A 9,849-nucleotide genomic window follows, 5' to 3' on the forward strand; every position below is an offset into this window, starting at 1 on the left:
GTGATTCCCAATGAGTTAAAGCTGTGGAAGAAGCAGACTGCAAACATATATGCCCACGCCCTGTTTTATCCAGACAATTAGTCCCAGTGGATCAGCTGGACTGTTCACATGTATAGATTTGTATCTGAAGCTTTAGGGCTGTGCTGGTCAACACTTACTACTAGATATGATGATTACTACAGTGAGTATTAACTGTTATCTGCTCAGAGCAAAGATGCATATTTTTAGTATTAGAGCTTTGTGGCATCAAGCACTGTGCAAATAATAATAATTTATAATTAAAGCCCTCTGTGTATGCAGCAGTCCATTGCTTTCAGCTCCCTTTTGCTTGAAGCTCTTTCAAAGTAGCATGAATTGTATTTTTCATCCCAAGCAAAGAAACAAAGTCTTGAGAGCAGCCAAAACAGCTGGAATAATCACTGGGTTTCATTATCTCAACTGCCGGCTGAGATAGCGAGTTCCAGAAATAGCAACAGAAAATGAATGAGAGGAGGGGGGAAAAAACCCGAGCACTAGAATGCTGAGGGCTTGTTTCATAGTAGGAAGGAGGAGAAGATTGGAAATGAAAGTTGCATTAAAGTAACCCAATGTGTAAAAAAGTCATTTTGTAAGCACGGTAAAGAAATAGCAAAGACATAGACACAATTATAAACCTCCACCCTCCCAACCTTTGTTTGTTCAGCTGGCACAACCATCGTTTTTTGTTATCTGAGTGCTTCTGATTCAACCAAATTGATGAAAACCAAACAAAATTCTTTCTGCTTCAGAGAAATAACATTGTCTCCTGCAGAAATGCCATGCAACACTATCTCATTTTAAAAAAAGCGGTGGTCTACCTCCAGACAGGCTATAAGGATGAGAAAAGGAAAATAAAGATCAAACAAATCCATATGCAGAGGGCGGCGTAAAGAAATTTGCACAGGGCTGGGAAATGCTTCCTTATGTAGCAGCTCAGAGTCCAAGCTGGTAATCAGGAGCCCTTTGCAAGCAATGCCTTCACATGATGCAGATTTTTTTTATCAAAGGGGAAGAGATAGGAATAATTTTCAACTAATTCAGAACCCACTGGGCTCAGTTAAATGATCTATTCAGCTACAGGTTTTAGACTTTTGCCAGTGGCTTGGGGCAAGATTTCTAACAGCTTTGGAGGCTTTGTAATATGGAGGCTGAAAAACAGAATGAAAAATGTGTGCAAAACATCCATTATGTGGAATTGTAAATGAATTTCACATAAGGGGGCTTTGATATCAGATTCAGATACGTGTGTAGATGTCTTTCATTTATAGCCAGACTAAGGAGTGATAGAGTTTATCAGAAATTCAGCTGGAGGGACATTTGAACTTCCATTGTTAAAGAAATGTACCACATTCATGTATTCATGATTTCTTTCTATGAACTTGTCACAGGAATATGAAGTCCTATGGTTGACAGGTCTTTGGCTGGGTTAGTTGTTACATTCTTGGACACAGATGCAAATAAGCTGCATTTTCACCGATTTTTTTCAGGTTGTGGTGCTGCAGTTTCTTGATCCAGAAATGTATTTTTCTTGGCTCTGTAAAGCTATAGTTCTTTTGTTGTTTTACACATAACCATGTCTGCTCCCTTTCTGAAGCAAGTAAAAGCTCAGGTGCATCTCAGTCTCCCTTGATATTACTATCTTGAAAACATGAAATAAAGAACCAACCATTTGGACACCTACACTTCTCGGAGTGGTTGTGTTAAATAAAATGAGACCAAAGCCATTAGGAGGTTATAACAAGACACAGCTGCCATTGGATCTTTTTGGAGAAAAATATTTTCAAACTCTCTTGAAATTTTGGAATTAAATTTCAAATTGTGAATGTGTATAAATACACATCATCTAGATGGGAACATTTGGGTTTTAGCAAATGTGTTAAAACAAGACAGTGCTGCAGTCTCTGACCCCAAAATACAAGGAAAATGCAATACAATCAAGTCACATTAATCTTAATTTGGGAAACCTTACTATGCCTGGCACTGGTGCCCTGCAACAGGAATGTCAAACTTGTCTGGTCCTGTGGCCAGGATGAGTGGTGCAGCACTAGTCCACAGGCTGGACTGGGCCCATGGACCCCCCTACACCATGTACGGTGCAAGTCCTGGATTAGCAGGAAAGGGCACTGTGCACAGCACAATCAAAAAACGGGTAGGGCGGGTGCCATGTGCAACTCATAGGTCAACTCTGAGCCAGGGGCAGCCTCAAGGGCTGAGTGATGGGGCAGTTGTGGACCACAGGCTGTATCTTTGACACTCCTGCCCTAAGACACTTGCAGCAGTGTAGTTGTTTCCATATGGTGCTGAGGTGGATTAACTTGGCTGTAGGCTAATTGGCTGTGTCACTCAACTATGCCAGTTAGCATGCCAAAGCTCTGTGTGGATGTGGCTGCATTGCTTCCAGGTTAGAAGGAAGCCTGTGTAGAGCAGTTTGGCATGCTTGAAAGCATCACTGTCTGCGGCAGTAAATTTGCTGTATAGATGCGGCCAGAAAGATGCAACACTGACTTCGTAAATCCTGGCCTGCCCTTTCTTGCACTTAGAATGATTAGTATTTACTATTTGTCCTGTGCTAGTGCCTCAGAAGCCTAGTCATGGGCTAGGAACCCATAGTGCTGGGCCTGGAATGAAAGTAGAACAAAAACCCAGTATCCATCCCAAAGATCTTATGTTTGCAAAAATAACTGTAGGCACAATGCAGCTCACTGGCTGGTATAACCATGGCTTTTCCTTTGCAAATCAGAAGTTGGACACCCTGTGGGTTTAGTAGCACCTGAAAAAGCATGCTCTTAGTATGTGCAAACCTGCACATGTGAAAAGGGAGAGCAAGCTGAGAACACTATCAATTCCAGCCTCTCTGAAAGACATTTTGCAATTCTGGGACTTGGATTAGTTTGTTAAAGCCCAATTCTGCCTCCCAGAGAACAATGCATTTTTCATTTGGGATTACTGATAATAGGTATGTATACATAGCCGCAGGATTTCTCAGCGCTGTGTTGGTGTGAAATGGACACAGATTAAATGAAAGACTGATGGTTTCATTATGTGGTCCAACATTGAATTAAGGAACTAAATGCATCTTCTTATATTTGAAATCTATGCTGAATTATTTGATCACAGTATATATAGCAACAGTTGCAGGAAAGAGAAATGACCACTGTTAATGATTAGGAGAGCCTGTAATGGCAGGACTATTTAAGGGAAGCTTGGGGTTCACATCAGGCACAAGACATGGCCTGAAGAGGGCTCCTTAGAGAGAGGAAGTTGAGGCAAGTGTTCAAAGAGCCCAGAAGGACTAGAGACAATTAGGTGAAGAAGGAGATTCCAGGAGCAATGAAAAATAGTCTAGGGACAGGGCAGTTCAGGGAGGTCTGGGGACGGCCAGCAATTCAGCTGGGCTAAATAGTTAGCTGTTTGAGGTGTCCTTGGGAATACGTAGCAAAGGGGGAAGGCAGGCTGCTGCTTGGGGTGAAGGGGAGCAAGGGCTTGTAATATCAGGAAAACATGGGCTCCCTATGTTGCCAACAGGAGCTGAGGTGGGACACTCAAGAACAAATGGCTTTGTTTTAGGGAAAAAATGAAGGAAGGATGCACTCGTGCCATGGAGTGCCTATGACTACTATATCAGCTCGGCATCAAGGGGGTGAAGTATGCAACCTAGGAAAGGGCAAGGAGGTAGGTTTTTTTAGACTCCATTGGCTGTCTAGGAAGGGCAAGACTCGTTGGTTTAGCTGGAAGGGTAACCCTCCAGTTTATAAATGCTTTGAATCACATGCAAGCTGGAGGGAGCTTGCTGACCTGACCCAGGCCACTGGGAAAGAAACCTGAGGCACAGCTGAACTGATTTCAGACCAGGTAGGTAACCTCGGTCACAGCTTAACAGGAAATTTTGTTCAAAACTCTAGCCTTGGCATAGGCTCTAGGAGTGCCCTTTAAGCCATCCCCACAGGCAGCATTTTTGTCAGAGCGATCACCATGAGCTCATTTGAATCTGAGATGGTGCCTACGGTTATATCACCCCTGTTTGTCTCCATGGCCTCACCAGCAAGTCCACATTACCTCAGCTCCTCACGGGACATAACCATAAAGAGAAGCAAAGCAACCCACAGCAACTGCAGTGATTCGGGCAACCTTTCAGAGGAAAGTCAGCTCTGACTAGTCAGTGTTGCCATACTGAGTCTTTGGCTTAGTGTGGTAAAGTCACGCTTAAGGCAGGATCCATCCTGGCATGAGTGACAAGCTCATCATGCCACGCTCTCCTGAAATCCATCTTGTTTCACTGCCCTGTGGTGTATGTGGGTACATGTACACACCACCATTACGGTGGAATTATAACATGTTAGCATACGTGTGTTAGCTTAAATCTACTTGGTATGGGCAGCAAGGGCAGTAAAGACATGGCAGCCCAGGCTTTTGCATATGCTAATACCTGGAGAATGTGGCCTGGCTCACTGGGCAGTATGTACCCGGGTTCCTGTGTTACAGCCCCTGTCTGTGCCTCTCCCTTGCTACTGTTACCCTATGCTACAATGAATCCCTCCTCCATTTTTCTGTGTAAACATACACTTGTGAGGCTTATACCTCAGCTTCAGTCTTAGCCCTGTCTGCCTTCTCTTTGGGCTCTGCTTCCTGTAGGGAAGTTTCAGAAACTCACATCCCATTTCAGATGGCCTATTATTTCCACCCGTATACATGACCGTTGCCTCTCTCGAGTTTCTTCATTCACACGTAGTCTTCAATGGCTCCTGATAACATGTCCTTAGCACCTCAAACAGCAGTGTGACACCAACACCCATCTCTTCTTTTCCTGACTTAGGATTTGTGCACTTTGCAGTCAAAGGCCTGACTACTGCTTGTATACACTTTTTGCTTTTATATAAATTTTCTTTCAAGGGCCAAACCAGTTCAAGTTCCAAATTTCAGCTGAGCAGAGCTCAATTGTTCAAGTCTGTGAGTGTGGCACTACCACTGGGCAAGTATCCTCCCTCCCAGACCCATTGGTCTTGGGCTTCAGATACTCCCCAAATCCATGGCAGGTATCCTACGTGCAAGCCCCAAGCCCAGAGGCCTTGGCATTCAGATGCCCCTCTGTCTCGCTTGCTCCTAGCCAAAGGCTGAGAAGCAAGACATGGGAGAAGTATGAACACAGTCCCCCATTACCACAAAAGTGTGCAGCTGAGTTTCCTGCATTTAGGAAAGCTTGCAGGGGTCAGCCTGACTGGAGTGCAAGGGACAAGTCTCACCCTGGGAGAATCGCCTTCGTGACCATGGTGTCTCACCTGCAGTTTATCGTAGCCAAAAGGCCGAGTTGATTTTAGCCAAAAGGCCATGCCTGAGCTACCTGTAAATTAGACACACCCTCTGCAGAGGAAATGCTGTATTTGCACCCAGTGGGTAAAAAGCACATGCAGGTAAACTGAGTCATGCTGTTCTTAAACATGGTACGAAATTCCCACCTGCCCCATACACTACTGTAGTCCTGCTGAGGGCTGTGAGAATGGTATCTGCCACCTCCAGAGGCGGGAGGATTGGTCCTATTTCATGGCCCTCTCCTGCCATGTCATGGATTTGAGTGGTGCAGGATTCAAAGGCCTGCCCATGGGAGTGACTTTGATCTCTTCCTCATCTTCATTTACTCACATTGCCACCTTCCTCTGCTGGTCTCTGCCCTCTGACAACACGTATGTACACACTGATTGGCAGTGTTGGCAGTCCAGTGCATTGCTAGAGTTGTGTTTGGAGGCTGCCCACGTATCACTTTCCTTAATGCTGTACAGTTAGGCTGTCATTTTCTGAGCGCTGAACTTTCACAGTCTACCAGATGGCTACAGGTAACTCTTCTGGCAGCGCTGAAGCCAAAACAGAAACAGCCTGAGTGCAGATTGGAAAACCCAGTCTAGAAAGCACTGACATTTTCTTTCTGGGATCTTGATTTGCTGGGATGAGAAATGAATGTGAAAGAAACTCCATGTGCTCAGTCTGGATGGCGATGACTGAAGTCATCACAACACAGACTCGCTGAGTAATACCTCCCTGCTCTAGCACTCCTGAACAGTCTTCTGCACGTGAAGAATCACCAAGCTGACTTTCCTCCACATATTCAAAGCTCTGATCCTGAATGGGGCTGAGCAGTCTTCCTTCCCTTTTGCTTGCTATGAGCATGGCAGGTACTCAGTCCCACCCAAAAGCCAACCCCTCCTGCCCTTGGCTTGAGTTGGCTTAGTGCAGCAGTCCAAAGGGGGAGAAGAGGAAGAATAGAGGCAGATGCAATTGTAACCTTCCTGCCAGGCACTGGTTGGTGGGAAAAAGGACCAGGTTCACATTTTGGGATACCTCATAAATTATACTAGTGGTTCAAGCCCTGACTTTGAAACTTGGAAACTCTAAATTTGCTGGGGTCATCCTATATAAAGAAAACCCCGTCCTTGCAAAAAGTGTGAACATAAAACCCAAATTTATTACAAAGAATCATAGAAAGTTAGGGTCAGAAGAGACCTCAGGAGGTCATCTGGTCCAACCCCCTACTGAAAGCAGGACCAGCCCCAACTAGATCATCCCCAGCTTTTTGCCCACTGTAACCCCCAGGTCCTTTTCTGCAGAGCTGCTGCCCAGCCACTCAGTCTCCAGGCGGTACTGGTGCATGGGATCGTTCTGTCCCAAGTGCAGGACTTTGCCCTTGTCCTTATTGAACTGCATGAGATTCCTTTTGGCCCAATCCTCCAATTTATCTAGGTCTCTCTGAATAAAACAAAACAAAAGAAAAAGCCCCACAGTCTGTTCTGGCAGCCTGGGCTAGGTGGGTTCAATGGAGCATTGTCAGATTTGAAAAATGGAAATTTCATACCAGCACATCAAAAGGAACAATGGTAATGAACAGTTATTGTTCAGCTCCTAAATTGAGGAACATACAGATGCAAAATGCTTTTTCATTCTTAACACGTGACCATATTGCTTTGAAGAGCAAGTATTTGGAGCCTTTTACTATCCATCACCTCTCTGCGCTTTAATATCTCAGTGCAGTTCCATTTCAGAGCCACCGTCCTTTGCTGCTGTGCACTCTCTGTGTGCAGTGTACCTCCCAGCAGCTCCAGGCCCCTGAGGGATGACACCAAGACAACTTTTGCTTGTCTGAGGATGGAAAATTGACAGAAGATGAACACTTTCTTTGGAATGAAAACACTGCATCTTCATAACTCATTGTCATTTAGCTATTTCTGCACTTATCTGTTGTGTGCTGTGAATTTCATGCACAGACACAATTATACATCTGCCAGACACTGGCTGTAGACACACCGTGGCCACATCCACAGTCCTCCAAGACACTTTGGGTTGCGGCTGTTATGGAGAAGTAGAAGTGAACATGTCATCTACCACCTGTCGGCTTCTTTGCATCCTCACAAGCAGCTGGAGTTTAGAGCTTGGTAATGGAAACTAGCCGCAGATTTCTTATGTATTTAAGTTATTTTAAAACAGATGGCAAGGGAATTTGTTTGGGGTTGAGACACCTGGGTCATTGCTTTGGCTGTAACAACTATTACAGACTGCAAAACTGAGAGTGTATGCAGGTGTCTTCTTGCCATCTGGGAGTGAGAGTCTGAAAGCTCGGCAGAGGGGCCAAGTGAATTGTGGAAGGCGATGGCAGCAACTGCTCCGAGTGTTACAGAGCTGTGACTATAGGAAGGGTTGCAGACAGGATTTAGGGAAGGCTGGGTCTTTCATTTGATTTGTCCCTAGCAGTGGCATAGCCACTTTTCAAACATATTTCTTTTCATGTTGGTGTTGTGTTATATTTACCAGACATCTGATCTCAGTACGTTGCATAAAATGGGGCCGGGGTGGTTGCAAGCTGTCATAGCTCCTGCGATGTCAGGGGAGCTAGATCAGCTGAGAACCTCCTCCTAAATGCTGAAGTCAAGGGAATCAATCTGGGTTTACATGGGTGGAAGCAAGACCATTCTGAGCGTCACATAAAAATATGGGGTCATCACCACTGGTTTAGAAAAAGACTGTGAATCCTCCATGGAACATTACCTGTGATGATTAAAATGCTTGGTTCCTCCATGCTTTACTTCTGCAACTTATGCATAAAATGCTACAAAATCAGAAGGGCAGCATCACACACGCAATTTGCATGGGTATAGATGCTGACAGGGGTGTAAAGCAGCAGCAATGCAGGACATCTCTTTTAAAGATGAAAGACATGTTACACCTAGAGGCCAATAAGAAAGCATCTAGCATCCCAGCTTTCATCCATATTAGATTCATAGGACAGTTTGCTGGATATAGGTAAAAAAAAGACAGAAACTTTCTTTTTGCTGGATTTAAGATAATGTCAGCTAATTCAGCATAAGTCCCCAGGTTTCCTTGTTTACATTTTTCTATGCTGAAGCGATGGATTCATATAAAATGAAGTGAAAACACAACTGTCTTGATGGCTAAGAACAAGGAAAATCAGGACACCCGTGACATTTCCTCCATGGTCAAAAGGTCTAGAAGATCTTATTCGCCTTCAAGAACTGACAAATAAGGTCAGAGGGAAAGCTGAGGATTTGGATATAACCTTCTACTTCACCTATGATGATCTGGCATAATTACTGGGCTCTGACTTACTCCCTTCTATTTATAGTTAGGGTACAGATGTGATAAAACAATTAACGCTTATTGCTTGGTTTGTGAAAATCACATATCTGTGTGTGGAACAGGATGATAACTAGCGTATGACAACTAGTGTAATGTTTATGCATTAATTAGATTCTGGGCTTACTTGATTATTACCCTACGTAGCTGGCTATGGAAGTTGCAAGGATTAATACAGTAGAACCTTCTGCTTCTCTTCTTAGAGGTGAGCTTACTACTTCATTTGTTTAAGCCATTCTAATTCCACAGGGTTTCATATTTAAAATTGAAAACTGAACATCAGGGGAAAAACAGATTTTGAAATTCCCTATTGCAACATCTTGCTGGTAGAGTAATGATGTGCCTGTTGAAATACTTCCCAGTGTGCCAAATTGTCATTGCCCTTCCTCAGCCATATAGGGGAATAAGATCTCTGGCCCACTCTTCTGCTTGGCTCCTGACTTGATTATGACTCTGGATGCAGGGCCTGATGGACCAGAGTTTCCAGCTTTCACAGCACCTTGCCAAAACAGCCATCTGAAATCAGTATTACTTGGCTAAAGCTGAACCCTGGCAGGTCTAAATTGTTACTGGTCAAAAGAGAGAAGCCTATCAAAGAACTGGTCTTCTTGAAACACCTTTCACTGCTTAATGGATGTGCCTGCTACCCAACGTTGCCGTTTTTGGACTCTTTTGTGCTATTGGATGCCCACACGGCCATGGCAGGAAGGACCCTGCGTCCATATGCAAGTAGCCAGAAAATCCCATCAATAAGGCTCACACTTGGTTAGAGATAGATACCTCTTTGATAGAGATCGACAGGCTATTGATTACCAAGCTTGATTATTGCATCATATTAGATAATTAGAAATGAAGTTACTCTGCTTGGAAAACTTCTCAGTAATTTTCATGAGACTTCCATAGAACTCATTCAATTTTTACAACATCTGTTCATATGGTTTAAAGTAGAGTGTAAACTAAAGTGAAATAACTTTCACAGAGGGGAAAGGTAGAACAAACCACTCTTATTCTGGAATAAGGGCGTCTATACATTGTAACACTCAGGAACAATGCTGTGGTAGACAAGTTATACTTTCATAGTTTCATAGTTTGTAGGGTCGGAAGGAACCTGAGCAGATCATCTAGTCCGACCCCCTGCCATGGCAGGAAAGAGTACTGGGGTCAAATGACCCCAGCAAGGTGTGCATCTAACCTCCT

The sequence above is a fragment of the Crocodylus porosus genome, unplaced genomic scaffold (genome assembly GCF_001723895.1).
Source record: "Crocodylus porosus isolate Cpor-Errol unplaced genomic scaffold, CroPor_comp1, whole genome shotgun sequence".
Taxonomy (NCBI): domain Eukaryota; kingdom Metazoa; phylum Chordata; order Crocodylia; family Crocodylidae; genus Crocodylus; species Crocodylus porosus.